Source organism: Elephas maximus, chromosome 12 (assembly GCF_024166365.1).
Source record: "Elephas maximus indicus isolate mEleMax1 chromosome 12, mEleMax1 primary haplotype, whole genome shotgun sequence".
In the NCBI taxonomy this organism is placed as follows: domain Eukaryota; kingdom Metazoa; phylum Chordata; class Mammalia; order Proboscidea; family Elephantidae; genus Elephas; species Elephas maximus.
Window position 1 is genome coordinate 9565560 of NC_064830.1, and position 24238 is coordinate 9589797.

A 24238-nucleotide genomic window follows, 5' to 3' on the forward strand; every position below is an offset into this window, starting at 1 on the left:
ATTTACAAATGTATATATTAGATCTGGAAATGGAGTGAAAGCTGAAACTTTGTTAAGAATATATCTTGCTTCTGGGTCTATTTAAAACAGAACTAGGTAAAAGAAGGTGCTTCACAAAGCTTTGTCACTGCCTAGGGCAATTCTTTTACGTCTGTTAGAAAAAAATATCACTGTTGGGAACTGACCAGGTGAGAAGGTTACGTAGACACAGAGTTCAGGACAGACTCAAAAGCAGGATGTATTAATGAAGTGTAGCTGGTCTGTTAGGGTAAGGAGCAAAGTGTTACACAGCTGGCATGGCTCCAATCTGGCATCTAGGCCTTCTGTGTGACAGAAGTATTATTGCTGGCACTTTCTCCTGTGAGGAGCTTTTGTGGTTTTCTTGGAGAGCTTGCCATGTGAACTTCTTCCTACTGTGGTTTCTTTGATGCCAGTAGGTCCTCTTCCTGGCTGGTTACACCTTAGAATTTATTTGTGGCCCCATGGGAAGATGGTCCTTGGCCACACAGCACTCTTTCTTTTAACTCTTTCTTTTAGCCTGCAGCCAGAATGCTCCTTAGAGGCAAGGATGGCGAGACTGCGTCTTACATACTTTGGACATGTTGTCAGGAGGGATTAGTCCCTGGAGAAGGACATCATGCTTGGCAGAGTACAGGGTCAGCAGAAAAGAGGAAGACTGTCAACAAGGTGGATTGACACAGTGGCTGCAACAATGAGCTGAAGCTTAACAACGATTGTAAGGATGGCTCAGGACCAGGCAATGTTTCGTTCTATTGTGCATAGGGTCACTATGAGTTGGAACCGACTCAACGGCACCTAACAACAACAACAACAGCCAGGTAGGGTGCTGCAGACAGCCTTTTGCTCTTAGATTTCTTGCAGCAAGAGTCAACTACCAGTACCAATGTTTTCTGAACTGTGGAGGACACCAGGCTCTCAAGCATTTTTCTGCCCTCTGCTCACCACTCAGCCTAAGATGAGGGCAAGCATTTCCCTCTTGTCTCAATGGGAAAAGGGAGAAAGGACCAGTAGTTCTCTGCCAGGGGAATATCCCTACCCAAACTCTCTCTAGTCAGGCTTCAAAGTATTTTTGTACACTTGAGGTGGAAGATGAACTAAGATCACAAAAGCAGTGTCACACTCTTTTAGTATCTTCAGCATATCTGCTTTGGCTTCTATTACAGTGAAACCTGTGAGAGCTGGAACTGGACAGGACTGCCTCGTTTATCCGAATCTCACAAGTTTTCTGCCTTTAACACAGGGTGCAGTCTTACCATGTTTTTATCGCTCTCTATTAGTGCAACGTGTTTGAGTTTTACTTCTCTGACAGGTTTCTGCCTTATATAAGTTCCAGCCTTCACAGGTTTTACTGTTTATTGTTCTTCACTTTGGTACCTCACCCAGAACCAAGACAGAATAAGTACAATTTGAACCACTGTGGGCAGGTATCAGAGGAGCTTCCAGACTAAGAAAGATTGGAAAGAAGGACCTGGAGATTTACTTCTGAAAAAATTGGCCAGCGAAAACATTATGGATAGCAGGAAAACATTATCTGGTATAGTGCCAGACGACAAGCCCCTTAGGTTGGAAGACACTCAGAGGATAACTGAGGAAGAGCTGCCTCCTCAAAGTAGAGTCCACCTTAGACATGGATGAAGTAAAGCTTTCGGAACCTTCATTTACTGATGTGGCATGACTCAAAATGAGAAGAAACGGTTGCAGACATCCCTTGATAATGGAAATGTGGGCTGTATTAAGAATTGAAAGTTATCAAAAATGAAATTGAATGCTTGAAGATTGATATCCTAGGCATTAGTGAGCTGAAATGGACTGGTATTGGCTGTTTGGACCAGACAATCACATGGTCTACCATGCTGGGAATGACATATTAAAGAGAAATAGTCAAAAATAACTGGTGGTGCAGTGGTTAAGAGCTGTGGCTGCTAACCAAAATGTCAGCAGTTCGAATCTACTACCTGCCTCTTAGAAACCCTGTGGGGGCAGTTCTGCTCTGTCCTTTAGGGTTGTTGTGAGTCAGAATTGACTGGACAGCAACAGAGTTGGGTTTCTTTGTATACTGAAATACAACTCTGTCAGTGTCAGGATAATATCTGTACATCCACAAGGAAGACCACTTAATAAAATTATTATTCAAATTTAAGCACCAACCACTAACACCAAAAATGAGGGAACTGAAGATTTTTACCAGCTTCTACAGTCTGAAATTAGTCAAACATGCAATCAGGATGCACTGATAATTACTGGTGATTGGAATGCAAAAGTTGGAAACAAAGAAGGGTTGGTAGTTGGAAAATGCAGCCTTGGTGATAGAAACTATGCCAGAGATTGCATGATAGAATTTTGCAAGACCAACAGCTTTCTCATTGCAAATGTCTTTTTTCACCAACATAAGCAGTGGCCATAAACATGGGCCTGACCACATGGAATATACACGAATCAAATTGACTACATCTGTGCAAAGAAACAAAGGAGAAGCTCAATATCATCATACAGAACAAAGCCAGGGGCTGACTGCTGAACACACCATCAATTGCTTATACACAAGTGCCAGTTGAAGCTGAAGAAAATTAAAACAAATCTCTGAGAGCCAAAGTATGATCTTGAGTATATCTCACCTGAATTTAGAAACCATCTCAAGAATAGATTTGATACATTGAACAATCATGACCAAGACCAGATGAGATGTGGGATGATATCAAGGACATCAAATGTTAAGATAGCAAAAAAGTCATTAAAAAGACATTAAAAAAAAAAAAAGACCAAAATGGGTGTCAGAAGAGACTCAAACTTGCTCTTGAACACCAAGTAGCTAAAATGAAAGGAGGAAATGATGAAGTAAAAAAAAAATGAACATAAGATTTCAAAAGGAGGCTTGAGAAGACAAAGTAAACTATTGTAACAACATGTGCAAAGACCTGGAGTTAGAAAACCAAAAGGGAAGAATATGCTTGGTATTTCTCAAACTGAAAGAACTGAAGAAAAAATTCAAGCCTCAAGTTGCAATATTGAAGGATTCTATAGGCAAAAAATTGAGCAGTGCATGATGCATCAAAAGAAGATGGAAGGAGTACACAGAGTCACTATACCAAAAAAAATTGGTTGACATTCAACCATTTCAGGAGGTAGCATATTACCAAGAATCCATGGTACTGAAGGAAGAAGTCCAAGCTGCACTGAAGGCATTGGTGAAAAACAAGACTCCAGGAATTGATGGAAATACCAATTGGAATGTTTCAGTAAATGGATGCAATGCTGAAAGAGCTCAGTTGTCTATACCAAGAAATTTGGAAGATAGCTACCTGGCCAACCTACTGGATGAGATCCATATTTGTGCCCTTTCCAAAGAAAGGTGATCCAGCAGAATTGGAAAATTATCAAACGATATCATGAATATCACATGCAAGTAAAATTATGCTGTAGATAGTTCAAAAAATGGTTGCACCAGTATATAGACAGATAACTGCCAGAAATTCAAACCAGATTCAGAAAATGACATGGAAAGAGGGATATCATTGCTGATGTCAGATGGATCTTTGTTGAAAGCAGGGAATACCAAAAAGATTTTTACCTGTGTTTTATTGGCTATGCAAAGATATTCGACTGTGTGAATCATAACAATTATGGATAACATTGTGAAGAATGGGAGTTCCAGAACACTTAATTGTGCTCGTGAGGAACCCGTACATGGATCAAGAGGCAGTCTCTGGAACAGAACAAGGGGATATTGTCTGGTTTAAAGTCATGAAGCGTGAGTGTCAGGGTCGTATTCTTTCACCATACCTATTCAATCTGTATGCTGAGCAAATAATCCAAGAAACTGGACCGTATGAAGAAGAATGTGGCATCAGGATTGGAGGAAGACTCATTAACAACCTGCGTTATGCAGGTGACACAACCTTGCTTGCCAAAAATGAAGAGGACTTGAAGCACTTACTGATGAAGATCAAAGACCACAGCCTTCAGTATGAATTACACCTCAACATAAAGAAAACAAAAATCCTCACAACTGGACCAATGAGTAACATCATGATAAATGGAGAAAAGATTGAAGTTGTCAAGGATTTCATTTCACTTGACCCACAGTGAACACCCATGGAAGCAGAAGTCGAGAAATCAAAAGATGCGTTGCATTGGGCAAATCTGCTGCAAAAGATCTCTTTAAAGTGTTGAAAAGCAAAGATTTCATTTTGAGGACTAAGGTGCACCTGATTCAAGCTATGGTTTTTTCAATTGCCTCATATACATGTGAAAGCTGGACAGTGAATAAGGAAGACCAAAGAAGAATTGATGCCTTTGAATTATGGTGTTGGCTAAGAGTACTGAATATGTCATGGAGTGCCAGATCAAACAAACCTGTCTTGAAAGAAATACAATCAGAATGCTCCTTAGAAGCAAGAACGGTGAGACTTCATCTCACATACTTTGGACATGTTGTCAGGAGAGACCAGTCCCTGGAGAAGGACGTCATACTTGGTAGAGGGTCAGCGAAAAAGTGGAAGGCCCTCAGTGATTTGGATCGACACAGTGGCTGCAACAACGAGCTGAAGATAGTAATGATAGTGAGGGTGGTGCAGGATGGGGCAGTGTTTCGTTCTGTCGTACACAGGGTCACTATGATTCAGAGCTGACTCAATGGCTCCTAAGAACAACAACAACATCTCATAATAAACCCTGCTAACACAACGTGACTCATTTGCCAAAGGAGGAAAAAGATGAGGCTCACGGAGGTTGGGAAACTTATACAGCATCATAAAGCTGGTAACAGGCAGACATGGGATTTAGACCCATGTTTCTCAACTTCATAATATATGTTCTCTCCATTTTTTTTTAACACTGCCTTATAGAGATGAATTTTTTGCTGTTTGAGTGATGGAAAGCCAAAAAATTATACAAAAACTTCTAGGGTGTATATTAGGAGCTGATTTATTAGGAATTGCCTCTTTTTCCCGAAGAACAATTTTAACAGCAAAGTCATTTCCAATACTGGGTGTCAATTTTGAGAATTTTGCCATTCTGAGGGCAAATATCAGAAGAAACTTAACCTAAACAGTGTATGTTTTGAAGGAATGTCAGAACAAATGGCTTTTTAAATAGATCATTTACACCATTTTTTTTATATAAGCATACAGAGCCCTGGTGGCACAGTGGTTAAGAGCCCAGGCTGCCAACCAAAGGGTTGGCAGTTTGAATCCACCAGCCGCTCCTTGGAAGCCCTATGGGGCAGTTCTACTCTGTCCTATAGAGTTGATATGAGTTGGCATAGACTTGACAGCATTGGGTTTGGTAACGGGTTATACAAGCATGCAACTCCTGTGTTCTCTTCAGGCTTCTCTGTTGTTGTGTGCCATCAAGTTGATTCTGACTCACAGCAACCCTATAGGATAGAGTGGAACTGTCCCAAAAGATTTCCTAGGCTGAAATCTTTACAGGAGGATATCGCCAGGTTTTTCTCCTGTGGAGTGCCTGGTGGGTTCGAACCACCAACCTTTCAGCAGCCCAGCACTTAACTGTTGCTGTACCAGGGCTCCCTAGCATGAAATATTTAGAAAATAGCACTCTAAAATAGAGGCACCCCAAATTTGGACTTTGTGATGTAATGGAATTAAGATCAACTAATTTCTCATAGTTGTGAAAAATGAGTTGTGATAAACATTTAGTAAATGTTAGACCTAATTACAGAAAAGTATTTTTTCAACTTTTTCTTTTTTCTTCAACATTAATTGAGCACCTTTTGTGTATGAGGTCTTATGGTCTATTATCACATTTAACTTTCCCCATAATCCCCAAAATAGACTTTATATGGGTTCAGAGAGGTTGCACAACTAGCCAAAGTCTCCAGCTGATAAGTAGCAATGCCAAAGTCTGAGCCCAGTTCTACCGTAGAATTAAAAAGCCTTTCTTATTAAGATTTTTATATATACCTATATATATTTATATTTTATTTATAATTTATAACATATTCTAGATATTAAATACATGTTTATATTGTGAATGTAAATATTTAATCCTATATGAATATTTAATGCTGAAGCTCGAGTTTGGTTAATGAAAAGTAAGTTCACCTGGGATTCATGGTTAAATCCTGAAAGACCGAATCAACCTGAAGCCCGGATGCCGGCCGGACCCCGGGTCCTGGCGGGACTCCGGATCCCGGCAGTACTCAAGATTGTGTCTCCTGGTGGTGTGTGGGAGCCCTGGTGGCGCAGTGGTAAGAGCTCGGCCGCTAATCAAAGGGTCAGCAGTTCAAGTCCACCAACGGCTGCATGGAAACCCTGTGGGGCACTTCTACTCTGTCCTGTAGGGTCACTATGAGTTGGAATCAGCTCGATGGCAATACGTTAGGGTTTTTTTTTTTAATAGTGTATGGAATTTATTTTTCTGTTCTAATTTTCCCCACCATGGACACTTTTTACAATGTGCTGGATTTACAGACAGTAATATTCAGACACTACATCCAAAATGACTAATTTAAACATACATAGGTTTTTGTTCTGGTGGTAAAATATTTAATTCATTTCTAAACCAGAGGTTTATTGAGTGTGCAATATATTCCAGGTTTATTGATAAATGTGCTGATTTAAATTCAGAAAACCCTAAGCATGTAGGAAAATCTAATAAAGCAAATCCTCTCTTGCAAACTGGGGTTCAATCATATGTGATGATTGATAGAAGATTGGAATCAACCATACTTGGTTTGGGAAGATGACAAGACGTGAAGTCTTAAAATTGTTTGGAAACTTGACTTTGCCACAAACTAGCCAGGTGGTCTTGGGTCCTTCACACAATCACTTTGAGCCTCAGTTACTATGTCTAACAAGTCACATGGTCGCCCTATAGGCCTAGAAGACTGCTTGTAGGATGAGATAACTATACACAGAGGGCCGCATTTGTAGTCTGCTTACTGAATTAGGGAGTCCCTGGATTATGAACGAGTTCCATTCTTAAATCTGTCTTTAAGTCGAATATGTATGTAAATTAAAACTGTTAGGTACAGTTCGTATCTAATGCCAGTTAGTCAAATGTTTGTCTTAGTATGTAGTATATAGTGTACATTTCTATGCATAAAAAACTTTAAAGAAACACTTCCAGATCATGGAAACATCTTTAACATTATAATACAGTAGTAATAATAATAATAATAAAGTTTTGATGTGCATTGCAAAGTAGTGCCCATTTGTTATTTCGAACCATTGAGTGTACCTGGAACTTTTAATATAAAAGGCTTTACAGGGGTTGGTTTGTAACTACGGGTCGTCTGTAAGTCACGCATTCATAACCCGGGGATGGCTAGTAATTTAATATCTAAGAACTCTTTTGAAAAATAACAAGAGGTGAAAATAAGTTTGTTTTTAATCATGAGGAGTAGGCACCTACTTGTGACAGTGAAAGATTATTCGAGCTTTCATTTTATGCACACGTCTGCTGACCACCTACTGCACACCAGTAACTACGCGAGACACTGTGTAAAGCAGCGAAGCAGACACACAAGTCTATTATCTTCTTAGGTGCTTACTCAGGAAGCTGTGTTGGGTAAGGAGTACCTGGGAACGAGAAGTTGTTCTAATACCAGGTGTGACGAGGTGAAAGGTTGGCTGAGTGTGGCTGCTGTCAAAATGGAGAATGAACGATCTGAGGAAACATCCAAGGATGCCTCGGTGTCTAGACGAGAGGTTAACAAAGGAGAAGCAGAGGTCTCAGGATTATCAGGTATCTCACAGTCATTACTCAGCTCTTCTGTAAGAGTGCTTTTTATAGTAGCTATTTCTTTTTTTTTTTTTTTAAAGACAAGGGGCAGAAAAAAAACGATACTTGATAATAAAAGTTAAAAATGGACTTACCAAGAGACAGCAGGTGGGCTAGTTTTCTGTTACGAGAAAGAAGAAAATAATAAAATTTATGGGAATATTTTTAATATTATCACCTTCTGTTTAAGTCTTTTATCAATGCTATAACAATTATGATTCTAATACCTGAAATGTTAGTAAAATAATTTTCTGTATAATAAAATTTCATTGAAATTACATTTTAATAATAAGATATTATTCGAATTATATACTTTTGTATGAGCAACATTTAAATATTTTGTATTCTATTGAAATAATTTTTATGTGTTGAAAATGTGGGATTTAGGGTACTGGGGTTAATATTAAATGTAATTTATATTCAATATTTTTCTTTCTCAGGTAATAGATTTGCAAAAAAAACAAAATAATTTGAGTAAAGTATATTATGTGTAAAGAAGCTAGGATAACCTATGATTTATCTTAAAATAATGTTTGGCTTGTCATTAAAAGTAAATGTCAAAGAAGATGGTTGTATTTCTTCACATAATATTGATTCTATGACAATGTTTTAAACAATATGATAATAACATCTGTAGGAATCTAGGTTTCAGTAATAGTGACAATCTCAGCTCAAACCAGAGAAAAGAGGATGTTAGCAGAAAAAAAATCCTCTAAAGACAAAACTCAATTATTTCAAACCCTCAGGTGTATTTTTTTCTTTTTTTTTTTTACGAATAGCAAATATTGATAAAAAAAATCCATTCAAGGAAATGAAGTGATTTGTAGGCATTTTTAAAATTATGAAATATATGATTTTTAGAAATGTATGCATTTTAAAACTCATATAGAAATATCGACCAAGAGTTTATTCAGTTGTTTAGGAAATTATAATGGCTCTGAACTAAAAATCAAACGTTATATGTGCCCTTAACCTGTCTTAACCCTCGTCACTCCTTTTGTAAAAGGGGGCAAAATACTTTTGCTACTGTCTTAAAATTTTAATATATTATATGAATCTTTATTTTATGTTTATTTTTTGTTGTAATACCTGAGACAAAAGCACAAAACTGAACTCATTGTTTACTTAAGGGACTGCTATGCTGGCCAGACATAGTTTCTTTGAGCAGAACAGGAAATTGATCTTATATAGGGATTTGGGGAATTGTGCTATTCAATTATTGGCCAACTTTCAGATGTCTCATTTAGAAGTATGCTTACCCTGGCAAGACTGTTGTAGACTGTTTGGTTTTCAGAGGCATGCCTATTCCTGATTAGCTGACTTGCAGATGTTGGAGTCTGTTATTCATTGTATGCCTTTCAGAAGTGAGTTCATTCAGACAAGCTGTCAGTGATTGAGTTTAGCAATGGTTGTTACCTTGGCTATAGGACTCACTGGTTGACTAAAACCAAACCAAACCCATTGCCATTGAGTCATTTCCTACTTACAGTGACCCTATAGGACAGCAACCCCCTTAGGGTTTCCAAGAAGTGACTGGTGGATTCAAAGTGGTGACCTTTTGGTTAGCAACCGAGCGCTTAACCTTTACACCACCAAGGCTCCTTCTTGATTGACTAAACTGGCGTAAAATCAATTTTGGTGTATACTTGTCCTGTGGCTATAAAACAGTCAATCTTCTTGTACAAGTATGAGGACTTTTCAAATTTTTAATTTGCATCTGTTATGCAGTATGAATTCTGCTACTATAGTCAGAGAGCCTGTTGGTAAATTTAATATTTCTATTTAACCTCACTTACTCTTGACTTTCTTTAAAAAGTCATTAAAGTGTTGGGCAGCAAAAATGTCACCTTGAAGACCAAGGTGTGCCTGACCCAAGCCATGGTGTTTTCAGTTGCCTCATATGCATGTGAAAGCTGGAAGATAAATAAGGAAGACAGAAGAATTGATGCCTTTGAATTGTGGTGTTGGTGAAGAATATTAAATATACCACAAAAAAAAAAAAAAACACGGACAGCGAAAATAACGAACAAATTTGTCTTGGAAGAAGTACGACCAAGATGCTCCTTAGAAGCAAGGATGGTGAGACTATGTCTCACATACCTTGGACATGTTATCAGGAGGGATCAGTCCCTGGAGAAGGATATCATGCTTAGTAAAGTAGAGGGTCATCAAAAAAGAGGAAGACCCTCAACAAGATGGATTGACACAGTGGCTACAACAACGGGCCAGAGCATAGCAGTGATTGTGAGAATGATGCAGGACCGGCTAGTGTTTCATTGTGTTGTACGTAGGGTTGCCATGAGTCAAAACTGGCTCGAAGGCACCTAACAACATACGTACATACATATATATCTGTGTATGTGCCTCTGTGTATATATATATAAACCAAAAACCAAAGCCATTGCCATCGAGTCAATTCCAACTCTCAGCAGCCCTATAGGACAAAGTAGAACTGCCACATAGGGTGTCCAAGGAGCAGCAGATGGATTTGAGCTGCCTGCCTTTTGGTTAGCCAGTTAAACGATTAACCACTGTGTCACCAGGCCCCATGTATGTATATAGATAGAGAGAGAGAGAGAGAGAGAGATTTTAAGGGATTGATTCACGTGATTGTGGGGGTTGGCAAGTCCAAAATCCACAGGTTTGGCAACAGCCTGGAGACTAGCTGGAGACTTCAGCAGTCTTATGTCTGAAGTTGGCACGCTAGGCAGCAGGCTGGAAAACACTGTAACATATCTAGTTACAGTCTTGAGGCAAAATCTTCCTCAGGAAACCTGTTTTTGCTCCTAAGGCCCTCCACTGATTGGACTAGGCCTGCCCACACTCTGGAGGGTAGTCTGCTATACTTAAGGTCAGCTGATCTAAAATGCTAATCACATGTAAATACCTTCCCAGAAAAATCTAGACTAGTGTTTGACCAAAAAGCTGGGCACCGTAGCCTAACTCAGTTAACAAAGGAAATCAACCATCATACGGTTCTGTGGAAGGTTACCCAGGTGGTGATGCTTTTCTTTCACACACTGATAGAAGGGAGGCAAAAGCAGTCAGTTTAGAAAGTGAGGCAGGGGTAAGGTTGTGAAGGGCCCTGACTACCACATACAAAGAAAACCATAAGAAGAATAATTTATAAAGTAAACATAACCAAATCAAAGTCTCTAAAGAAAGCTGAGAGAAAAATTACAATACAGGTATATCCACACATTCTTTCCCTGACATGAACATGAAACCAGCCATACGTCAAGGTGATTACAGTTTTTGAAAACAAGAAAGATGAAATCATTCAGCATGAATAGTGTTTAAAATGGACTGTAATATAGCAATCAAAACAATCCATCATCGGAGACATTATGTACTTATCTTAAATTAGAAACTGACAATGAAACTAATTATATAATTATTAAAAAAAAAAAAGTCTTTTGCTTAAAAACTTTTTTCTTAAGAATGATGCTGGAAAACTCTGAGTAAGCTTTTCAATTTAGCAGTCCATCTTTTACTCCTAAATCTTTGAATGCTGAAAAAATCGTTTTTCATATTTCTTATTTTTAATGGTTGAATTTTTTTTTAATTCCAAGCTTGTATGTGGGCCAAGATTCAAAATGCGATATGACTGCTTGCTTCATATCCAATTTTATGTCTTACAGGGAAATAAAAGCTGCTTTTTCAGTCTATGTTATATTCTTAAATTTTGTCAAGTTTTTTAAAAGTGTAGGTGAAGTGCGTCTCGTTTTCCACACACACAAAAAAAGTATTTCTAAAAGTCCCACGTAAATAATTTTGTTCTAATTAATTTCAGTTTTAAAAGCATGAATTTTATGATACGTTCCATATTTTAGGAAGCGTTGGAACATTTTCAAATGCTGTGTCTTTCTGGGTGGCAGAGGAGGGTAAATTCAGACGTCCAGACTAAGTCTATCAAAGGGAAGATAGAATTACATTGTCAATTTTTGGATCCTTCACTGCATTTTAAGTAGCTGAGTCACAATTCCAATCTGATCCCAACTGAAGGTGTGAAAGCACTCTGCCAAAATGAAGACTATGATGGTCAGAGTTTAGAGGCCAAGTTTAATCTATGAGAATGCATTATAATTCTTTGAGTTTTTCTTTTATCATTTCCAAAATGAATAAGGGGGACTAAAAAATTTCTGGAGCATATTCTATCATTTTATTATAACCATCTTTATCAATATTATCACCATGACTGTCACTTGTTTTATATTTTACTCGATCGTTTTCGGTATCTGAGAAAAGATGGACAGAGGAATACTCTGCTAATAATAACTTTGATTTAAACAAAGTAAAACTGGTTTCTTGAATCAGGAAATCTTCTTGGACCTATGCTAAAATCACTTGTGTCACTCCAAGGGGAAAGTGTAAACCAGGAACTCTCAAACGTATTTTACTAGGCCACCTCCTTCTCCTCATCTTCCCCTACTGGAATAGATACAGCAAAAATGGCATTTCATGGAACAGAGTGTGGGCATCCTGGTCTGGAAGTTTTGTGTTAGAAAATATACACATTCACTGTCCAATATAAAACAGATAAAGAAATATTTCAGGAACCCTGGTGGCACAGTGGTTAAGAGCTACAGTGAGCTACGGCTGCTAACTGTAAGTTGGCAGTTCAAATCTATCAGCCACTCCTTGGAAACCCTGTGGGGCAGTTCTGCTCAGTCCTGTAGGGTCGCTATGAGTTGGAATCATCTTGATGGCAACAGGTTTGGTTTGGTTTGGGTTTCTTTGTCCTATTACTTAAAGATATGAGTACTACCCAGAAGGACAGTAACATCTATGTGAATTTTTTCCTCACAGAGTTACCAGTGGCCATCCAAAAGGGCAGCCTTTACATTCAGCTAATTTGGATGATAAGCCACCTGGAGAAATTTGGAGAGTTTTTTTCTAGTAGACACTGGGAACTCTGCTGCCAAATAACTGGAAGAAAGAGGCTGTGTGGAGCAAAGGAACTCATCTGACTGAAGGAATAGGTTTTGAACAACCACTAGTTCAAAGGTGCCTATTCAGCATCATTTGGCACAGGTTTAATTCCAAGTTTGTGGGACACTGTAGTAAGATTTTTAGGCAGGCAGGTGGCAACAAAGTTTCCTCCACAATCCATTGTTTTGCAGCAGAATTCCGGGTAGATTAAGGGCCTGGATTCCTGACTCTGATGGAATTGGAGCCTCACAATATCTGAGGATAATACGGAAAAACTTTATACGGGAAGGATGTGTTCATCTGGAAAGGGAGGCAGAAACTGAGTCATAGAGACCGAAAGAAAACAAAGGATTAGACAAATAATGTGGCAGCAAAGAAATTGGGTATGTTCCCTTAAAAATTTCAAAAAATATCTACCATGGCCTCCACCAGACTGAGTCTGGTATACCTAAATGGTGCCCAGCTACCACCACTCACACTGCTCTGACAGGGATCACGATAGAGGGTCCCAGACAGAGCTGAGAGCTGGAAAAAAAAGTAGAACAACATTTAACTCACAAAAAAAGACCAGACTTATTGGCCTGACAAAGACTGGAGAAACCCCGAGAGTATGGCCCCTGGACACCCTTTTAGCTCAGTAATGAAGTCACTCCTGAGGTTCACCCTTCAGCCAAAGATTAGACAGGCCCATAAAACAAAACCAGACTAAAGGGGCACACCAGCCCAGGGACAAGGACTGGAAGGCAGGAGGGGACAGGAAAGCTGTTAATAGGGAACCCAAGGTTGAGAAGCTGGAGTGTTGACATGTCGTGGGGTTGTTAACCATTGTCATAAAACAGTATGTGTACTAACTGTTTAATGAGAAACAAGTTTGTTCTGCAAATCTTCATCTAAAGTACAATAATAAATAAAAAGAAAGAAAGAAATCAAATGACATATTACATTGGGCAAATGTGTTGCAAAAGAAAAAAAAAAAAAAGACATGTTAACATCAATACCCTCCCATCTGTGATTAATAGAGACAGTAAAATTTCTACATATATGTAATTACGGTAAATTATTATTGGAAATTGTGCCCATTTATTTTAAACTGCAACTTTTATATTAATAATAAACCTATAACCTATTTTCACATAAAAAAAATTTCTAAAATATTTTGACCAACACAAGTATCTGATCACAGCTCTGCATTGTATAACTCCATTATAATGACACATCCACCAATTTCCAGGGCACATTTAGAATTTTTTGTTTTCATATCTCTCTCTGAAACAGTAAATTGTGATTTCCAAGAATGTTTTTTGGTGTATTCCAGAATCTCTCACGTTTTCTCAAGAAATGTTAGGACATTTTTGGAAAACTCTCAGGAAACACTCATTAACAACCTGCGTTATGCAGATGACACAACCTTGCTTGCTGAAAGTGAAGAGGACTTGAAGCACTTACTAATGAAGATCAAAGACCACAGCCTTCAGTATGGTTTGTACCTCAACATAAAGAAAACAAAAATCCTCACAACTGGACCAATGAGCAACATCATGATAAATGGAGAAAAGACTGAAGTTGTCAAGGATTTCACTTTACTTGGATCCACAATCAACAGCCATGGAAGCAGCAGTCAAGAAATCAAAAGACGCATTGCATTGGGTAAATCTGCTGCAAAGGACCTCTTCAAAGTGTTGAAGAGCAAAGATGTCACCCTGAAAACTAAGGTGTGCCTGACCCAAGCCATGGTATTTTCAATCACATCATATTCATGTGAAAGCTGGACAATGAATAAGGAAGACCGAAGAAGAGCTGGCGCCTTTGAATTGGCGAAGAATATTGAATATACCATGAACTGCCAAAAGATCAAACAAATCTGTCTTGGAAAAAGTACGGCCAGAATGCTCCTTAGAGGCAAGGATGGCGAGACAACATGTTACATACTTTGGACATGTTGTCAGGAGGGATGAGTCCCTGGAGAAGGACATCATGCTTGGCAGAGTACCGGGTCAGCAGAAAAGAGGAAGACCCACACTCGACAAGGTGGATTGACACAGTGGCTGCAACAATGAGCTCAAGCATAGCAACAATTGTAAGGATGGCGCAGGATCGGGCAGTGTTTTGTTCTGTTGTGCATAGGGTCGCGCATAGGGTCACTATGAGTCGGAACTGACTCGATGGCACCTAACAACAACAACTCAGGAAACGTGATTTGAAACCCAGGCAGGTCTACTGTTGCCATCTCATGAAAAGAATTAGAAAGCTATAGGCCAGGCTTCATTACTTAATACTCCTAATTATGGTTTTGCGTATTTTCGTTTGCTTCTGTTTATGTTTTCTGTGAGACTAAACAAAGAACACACTTTAGACACAAGTGTCCATTACTTTAAAAGGCAGGTATCAGTAATGAAACGTAAATTGATTAAAAATTTCCACGCTAATTGCTAGAGTTGCTGAGGACTGTCCTCCAAATTCCAGAATACTATTACTCTGTCAAAAGAAGAACAAAAAGAAAGAAGGAAGGAAGGGAGGAAGGAAGGAAGGAAGGAGGGAGGGAGGGAGGGAGGGAGGGAGGGAAGGAAGGAAGGAAGGAAGGAGGGACATTTTCACTACGTGATTAGACAAAGCCTTGAAACCACCTCAGTCACATAAGTTTAACAAGTCTAAAGTACAAGACTCATTGGGGTTTTTCACAGAAATCCTTTTGCTCTTAAGAAGTGTTAGGTTCTTTAAGATTTCAGATTCCCTGTTAGGACTGCATTAGCCCAGTCATCTTGGCTAATAGCGTATAGCGTAGACCACCTTCCACTAAGACATTCTCCCATTTTTGTATTACTGTCCACGGTAATTAAATATTTGTTTTTGCCATTACTATTTTGTTGTATTATATCCTGTAATTATATTTTTTAGAATGAGCCAATCTCTCTAGCTTGATTTATTCATGCAGAAATTACAAGCTGGTGACTTGCGGGCATCTTTTGTTGGCTCAGCTGGTACAGTAATGTTTCCATTGACTGGGAAGTGAAGAATGTGAAGCTGTTAGAGCCTGACTCTTTTCCTAGGCCTTATAATTATTTTTATTATTAAAGAAAAAGAAAGTTAAGTCACATTAAGGACCTATCTGAAAATAACATTGAGACATTCAAACATACCTTGAAGGAGTATATTCTAAAGAGCTACATGAAATTAAATTTTGGGTTTGCAGTCTTTCGTCTCTTGTCTGCATAATTAAAACCTTAACTGACCGGTTTTCACATATGATCTGCTCAGTAATCTTCAGTGAGTAATTGCTTCATAATTTCTGCTCTCTGAATATCCAAAATACAGATATTTGATATTGCCACAAGAGTACTGCCAATTCTAATGACAGTATTGAATGTAATGGAAATAAATATGACAAGAAGAAATTGACTAACTTTGGAACTTAACCTGTGACCTCAGGCTATACATAATAGTACCGACTGCAGATACTATGTGAATGATTATAAAATATAGAAATCACTGCTCTGGTACAAAACTGCTATCAGTAGTCATTTTTTAAGCATTTATTTTAATTATTTAAAAATTGGAATTAATAGCTTTTGCTTATAAAAATTGCACTGAATGCTATTTAAATAGTCCACAGATCTGGAAAGTTGAGACATACCTTTTTATAGTAACATAGAGTAAGGACATAAGGGTAATAGAAGATCCCATTGTACAGCAACAGAGCTCCAGGAGAGCAGTGTTTCACGATACTAGTCCAAAATTTGCAGCATCAGAATTTCTTGAATACTGACTAAATATGTAGAGTCCAAGGCCAAACCTTACAGCCTGGTAATTTATCTTTTTTAAATTCCACATATGATTTTGATGCATAGTAGGATTTTAAAGAAATTGTGCTATACATTCTTGGATGAGGAATTAAGACTAGAAGCTATGTACACAAGCATCCTTTCCAGCAATGATTCTGAAAAAAAAAAAATCAGCCACCAAATGATAAGTTTCACTGAGAAAAATCAACTCAACATATCCCCTGCAGTAAATAACTACTAAGTTAAATAAAATAATGCAAGTGTCATCAGGCACTGGACACCTGCAGTGTAAGAGCAGATCCCTAATAGGAAGGAGATTGACAAGGTAATTATCATGTTCATCCCAGTACTGTGGGGACAGTGAAAGCCAAGCAAAGCACGGTGATCCTGCTAAGCTTAAAAAAAAAAAAAAAAAAAAGCTTAGAAGGTAAAAATAAGAATGCAGAGATACTGGATCAGCTGGACTATGTGTGACAAGGTATCACAGAACAGTAAACTGCGTGAAGTGACGTGGGGAGAGTTAAGCTTGTGTGGAGGTTCACCATCAGCCCTTGACTGAATGCTAGGATGCAAATATACAGGGAAAGATGGAGCAATGCTTACCCAAGAATCGCTGCTAAGAGGCTGAAAACAGAACTAAGATACTAGAGCTGGAACACAAAAACATTGTTAACTCCTATACCTCCAGCTGAGCCTCCAAAAAGGCTAAAATTTTAGGAGCTGAGACCACTCTAACCCTGCCCAAACAAAGTCTGAAACGAAGCCTTGAAAACAGCTGCAGAGAAGACAGATTTGGAGGTTGATCCCTCCAAGTTAGAGGGGCTTATTAAACACCTTATGCTTTCCACAGATCCACCTAGATTAAGTTTAAGGTAATTACGGTAATAGAACTGCCAGTTGAACCGCACTCTTTAGAGGAAGGTGCTATAAGGTACTGAGTCCTTACCTTGTATCACCTGCAGTGTCCAGTATGCAATCAGAAATTATTAGCGATGCAAAACCAAACCAAAAAAACCTGTTGTCATTAAGCCGAGCAAAGAAACAGTAAAAAGTGACTTATAGACAAGGGAGGAAAAAAATCAGTCATTATAAACAGAACACAAATATGCAGATGTTGAGTTTAACAAAGATTTTAAAACAACTATTACAGATAGGAAGCCCTGGTGGCCCAGTGGTTAAGAACTTGTCTGCTAACCAAAAGGTCAGCAGTTGGAATCCACCAGCTGCTCCTTGGAAACCCTGTGAAGCAGTTCTGTTCTATAGTTCTGTCGCTGTGAGTTGGAATTGACTCAGTGGCAAAGGGTTTGTTGTTACAAATATGTCCAAGGACTGAAAGGAAAATACAGTCTTAATGGAGGAACAAAGAGGGAATCTCAGTAAAGAGGTTTAAACTTCAAAACAAGAATCAAATGAGTATTGTAGAACTAAAAAGTACAGTAACTAAAATGGGGGGAAATCATTCAGTAGACATTACAGCAGATTAAAAATGGCATAAGAATAAGTCAGTAAACTTGGAGAGAGACCAATAAATAGCAGCCAATTTGAAGAATAGAAAGAAAAAAAGGTTGGGAAGAAATGAACTGAGCATCAGTGATTTGTTGGACTAAGCCACTGGTAATAGGGGCCCCAAAGGATAGGAGAAATCGAAGGAGAGGAACAACATTTTCCAACATGAGGGAATATAAACCAGTTGGTGTTGAGTCCACTCAGACTCATGGCGACCCCATGTGTATCGGAGAAAAACTGCACTCCATGGTGTTTTCAATGGCTGTTTTCTCAGAATGGAAATGGAGAAGAAAAATGTATTTGAAGGATGAATGCCTGAGATACCCTAATTAGATGATAAATAGAATTATAAATCCCAAAACTAAATGAAACTGGATAAATACAAAGACAACCATATGCCGTTACACCACAAATTGTTGAAAACCAAAAATGAAGAGAAAATTGAGTCAGCAGCCAAAGAAAAAAAGGCGTATTACTTAGGGAGGAACAATGGTATGAATGAATATCAGCCAAGGAATATGTTCCCTCTACCCAGAGAAAAATACGTTCTCAAAATGAGGGGAATATAAAACAGTAGCTACGGAATCAACTCAGACTCATGGTGACCCATGTGTGTCAGGGTAGAACTGTGCGCCGTAGGATTTTAATGGCTGACTTTTCAGGAGATGACCAGGCCTTTCTTCTGAGGAAACTTTAGGTAGACTTGAACCTCCACCCTTTCAGTTAACCATTTGCACCACCCAGGTACTCAGAGGAGGAATATAGACATTTTAAAAAGGAATTTAAGCTGAGTGAATTTGTAGTGTACATTACCAGAAAAAATAAAAGATCCTCTTCAGGTTGAAAGGTCATGATACCAGGTGGAAACCTGAATTTACAGGAAGGAATAAAGAGCACCATAAATGATACATCTGTGTGTGAATTTATAGAAATGTTTTTATGAATTTCCCTTAAGTGTAAATGATTGTTTAAAGGACAGAAAAATAACTCAGGATAGTGGAGCTCGTAAATGTGTAGTAACGTGTATGACAAAAACAGTGTGTGATGGTGGCCAGGTAAACCAAATTGTTCTCTTGTAAGGTTCTACTGATGAAGCTGTAAGGTTTGTATTTGTGAGGTGCAGGAAGAATAAAATATCAGATATGAAGTTTGAAGTGATATAATATTGATTCTAAATATCCATTGATAAATTAAGGATGTATACTATAATCTCTGCAGACAACAAAGAGATAAAAAGGAATAATGGGGGAAAAATCAGCAGAGCAGAAAACAAAAATAAAACAGACCAGGGGAATAGCAGGATGTCAGCTTAAATCGGAGATATCAGAACTGCATCAAATGAACTAAACGTTCCAGTTAAAAGTAGATGTTGTCAGAATGAATTTAAAAAGTATAATCCAACTCCATGCTGTCTACAAGAAATACTTTAAAAGCACAGATAGGTCAGAAATGAATGGGTGGAAAACAGTGGTCAAACAGCAACCATAGGAAAGGTGGCAATACACTACTCCTCACTCACCAGCATGGTTAGGTCCCAAAGACCAGGCCTTTATGTGAAATTGGCCTTATGCAAGAGTTGGGGGCCAGGCCCCATCTTCAGCTCTATTGCCCCCCTTTCCCCACCACGCCTTCCCCACCTGCCAACTCCTGCTGCCCACCTTGGGCGGGGATCCTGCTAGTCCTCCATCTGCCTGCAGCCCTGCACGGCCCCTTCCCTCTCCCCCAGTTCCCACCGCCCCCACCCCACCAACTTCCCCAGCACCCTCGGGCCCTCGCCTGGCCTTCCCCTGGCCACTCGTGACTTCACGTCATCCCATTGTTGCCCTGCACCCTCCGTGGCTGGACCGAGATGTAAAGGACAAATGAGAGAAAGTGTCCCACAGCTGGTTGGCCACCTTCCCTCAGGTGGCCCAGTCTCGCTGGGGTCTCCAGTATATCCTTCTGGGTTGCCTGCAGAGGGTGCCCTGGGCCCAGCTGCAGCCCTACGTGGGCCCCAGACCATTAGAGGCACTGCCTGAGGATTTTTGCAAAGTCACCATAAATGTGAAATATCAGATAAGGAGATAGTCGATAAGTGAGGAGTAGGTGTATTAATAAAACAAGATAGTCTTTGAGACAAGAACTGTACAAATATAGAGAGCATATCGTTATGATAAATGGAGAAATTCATCAGGGGGACATAAGAATCCTAAGTAAGATATGTACCTAATAACAAAGTTTCCAAATACATGAACTAAAAACTGACCAAATTAAGAGAGAAATAGTCAAATCACAGGAAATTGAGTACTCTTTTCTCAGAATTTGATAGGATGAGTAGCCAAAAATCAGTAAGGATATAGAAGACCTGACTAATCTTACCAGTCAGCTGTAAGCTAATTGACATTTACAGAGCACTGCATCAAAGTCTGAAGAGTAAGCATTCTTGTCAAGTGAACATGGAACACTCATCAAGATCGATCGCATGCTGGTCTGTGAATTGGCCGTTTAGGTCAACTCTGTCGAGGATATGAATTGACTCTAAAGGTTTAGAGAATTCTATCAAGAAAGAATATGTAATCTTCACAAACTTTCAAAAAAAGTAGATAATGAAATACTACCAAACTGATTTGATGAGGCACAGATAACACTGATACCAAAAACTTTTCAAAGACATTAAAAAAAAAAGAATGTTACAGGCCAGTAACCTTCATGAATAAAGATGCAAAAATCCTCAATAACAGATTAACAAGTCGAAGCTAACAAAATATACATAGCATAATGCATCATGAGCAATTGAGGTATAGCCGCAAAATGCAAACATTCAAAAATCAATTTAATTGACAACATAGAAACTTTATTTAAAATAGCCCCAAACTGGAAATAACCCAGCTGTCCCTCAACAAATGAATGGAGAGAGAAGCGTTGGAATATGCACAGATAGACAAAATGACTCGTAGATGAAAATGAAGAGTCTGCTGATACAGGCATTAATACAGACAAATCTCACAGACTTTATGCTGACAGAAACTATACAAGTGATTACATACTGTATGGTTCCATTTATATGAAATTCTAGAAACTAATCTCGAGTTACAGAAATCAGATCAGTGGCTGCCTGGGCTGGAGAGAAAGGGATTGTACAGTTGGATACCTGGGGTGGAAATATTATACAGTCATGCATGGCTTAACATCCATGATACATTCTGTGAAATAGGATGTTACGTGATTTGCATATTGTGCAAATATGTAAGGCAGTCCCTCGATTATGAATGAGTTAAGTTCATAAATCTTTCCTTAGGTCAAATTTATACATAAGCCAGAAAAGTTAGGTACAGTTAGTATCTAATATCAGTCAAATGTTTATCTTAGTGTATAGTACATAGGGTACCTTTCTATGTATTAAAAAAAAATGAAAGAAACTCTTAAAATCTGTACATGTTACTGTATGTAATTTTTACCTTGATATAGTTAAGGAACCTTGGTGATGAAGTGGTTCAGCACGTGGCTGCTAACCAAAAGATCAGCAGTTCAAACTCATTAGCTGCATGTGGCAGTCTGCCTCCGGAAAGATTATAGCCTTGCAACCACTATGGGGCAGTTCTACAGGGTCGCGCTGAGTCAGAATGGACTCTACGGAATGGGTTTTTTTTTGTTGTTGTTGTTGTTGTTAAAGTTAAAAATAAAAGAGTACAATCATTTAAAGTAGAAGAAAATATCTAAAAAGTTGGTCCCAAACCTCTTATTTGCAACTCAAAATATTAAAACACTGAATATGTTCATTGAAAAAAAAAATTCCTTACAGAAATACCCCAACACACAAGAAATGAGCACAGATTAATAACTGAAGGATGGCCAAGTTGAAACATGAGAGAATAAAGAGGTCCTCCTTTACTTCCTTGTAACTCACATTCAGGAATTCAGGCAAATGACGTATCACTGCTTTTATTCAGCAGTCTCTATAAAAGCTCATTCCTGCAAGATTTTTCTTATTTCCTCCACTATTTTAGCTCAGTTCTTCATAGGCTTTCGTTCCTTGAGCCAACCTTTATTCTGCTTTTCAGATGAAGGCTCCCTTTGTGTTACGTTGTCCTGTAAAACAAATGTATGATGCTGCTGTCTTCCAGCAATTGCTGATTACCAAGCAATACATGAATTTAGACATCCTTCTAAGATAATTACTCAGCAAGAAAAAAAAATGATATCTATACTGAGCAAAATAAGACATGTTCACATTCAAGAGACGGGATCATTATTAAAGTAGGAAGGCTTGTACACCTCCTAATGGCAGATATCTGTCATCAAGTTCCATGTTTTTATCACCTATCTAGAATCTTTAAATATTTTCTTAAATATGTTTAAAATTTATTATATGAAGTATGAGTTCAGCTGAATTTTTGAAAGTGAGAAGAAAAAAGACCATAAGGAGATATACAAAATAGGTGGTAAGATTTCAAGTCACTTTTTTTCTCTTTTTTTAACTGTCCCAAATTTTCTAGAATAAGGACACGTTTCTATTATAATCAAAGAATATAGAGTTAACATTATATGTGCGCCTATATATGCACATAGCTTAAGAAAGCAAAAAACCTGGCTAGGTTTTGTTAATCTTAGTACATTGTGCGCAATGGGGCTATTTTGGGGATTTTTTTTTCATCTACTTTATTCATTTCCAAAAGTTTTATAAGGAGTATATTAAAACTACATAATTTAGTTTCAAAAATGTATGCTTCATATAGCATGGGGGTGAAGGAAAGGGGTTGCTGTAAGGAAAAGCTGTCACAACCTGGCTTGTTTAGGAGGTCAGATACAGCTTCCCTTACCTCACTGTTATTCTGTCCTGTGCGGTTTTCTCTTGTTTTCATTCTATGTGTCTTGGGTCAAGGTTAGCCATTTCTGACTGTTCCATCTCAATTCAGAATTTTTATCTCATAGTAAGTAAAGCTTCTCCTAGTAAACATCCTTCAAGCTTGTCGACTCCATATGAATATTATAGAATTGTCCTTTGACAACTTTTGACTGCATCATAAATGCAGTAGAGAAACCCATGTTTTGTTTTGTTTTCTCGTCTAAAATCGTTTTTTTCATGCAGTGGATTGCAGCAGGTGGCAATTGCAACCCTTGAGTTCTATACACCAGTTGTAGCAAGATCACAAAAAACTGACAGGTACAACCCACAGTGTTTTGGTTCAGCTGGTAGGAACACGTCTCATTACTTCTGCACGCTATTAAGCTGATGTCAAATTTTTTGGCTGGTATTAAAAGCATGAAGTTTTTTTTTTTTTTTTTCTTTCTCCCCAAGCATTAACTCCTGCTTTCTGCTGGAGATGAACTTCCAGTAGACTGAGATTTGCTGGAATGTATGAAAACTGGAAACCCTGGTGGCGTAGTGGGTAAGTGTTACAGCTGCTATCCAAAGGGTCGGCAGTTCGAATCCACCAGGTGCTCCTTGGAAACTCTATGGGGCAGTTCTACTCTGTCCTATAGGGTTGCTATGAGTCGGAATCGACTCGATGGCAGTGGGTTTGGGTTTTTTTTTTTTTTTGGTATGAAAATTACACTGAGAACTTAAGCTGTCTTCAGAAATCCTTGTCTGTGTAGGAGGTTACTGGTTCAGGAAGGTCTACCAGCACACAATTTTCACATGGTTTTCCTAAGAAGAGGGAAGTGCAGCTGTTCTTTGACCTGCTGGTCCTTCCTACTTAGCGTTCTCTGAGACATTTCACTCTTACTTCAGGACTTGTAACTGTAGAGAGCAAATAGCGGTGTGTCTTGGACCTGTTAGTAGGGACTGAACAATTTGCAGAGAATAATCTTAGCCACACGTTTTTTTCCACCTTTTCCCAGTCTATTTCCTCTTTCCCTTCTGTATTAAAAACAAAACAAAACAAACCAGTTGCTGTCCGGTCAGTTCCGACTGATGGCGACCCCATATGTGCAGAATAGAATGACACTCCTTAGGGTTTTCAATGCCGTGGCCTTTTGCAAGCAGATAGCCAGGCCTTTCTTTTAAGGTACATCTGAATGAGCTCAGACTATCAACATCTTGGCTAGTAGTCAACCACTTAACTGACTTCACCACCCAGAGACTGCTTACCCTTCGTACACCCCAAAATCCGAACCCATTGGTGTCAAGCTTATTCCAACTCATAGCAACCCTATATTACAGATTAGAACTGCCCCATAGGGTTTCCAAGGAGCTGCTGGTGGATTCCAACCGCCGACTTTTTTGGTTAACAGCCAGTCTCTTAACCACTGCGCCACCAGGGCTCCACCTTTTG

The 24238-nt window shown here is 38.7% G+C and overlaps 1 protein-coding gene across 15 annotated transcripts in view; it reads left to right on the forward strand.

Annotated features, from left to right (window-relative positions):
• SNTG2 (syntrophin gamma 2) overlaps window positions 1–24238 on the forward strand; it is a 459193-nt gene that overhangs the window by 259495 nt on the left and 175460 nt on the right. The window lies entirely within an intron of this gene.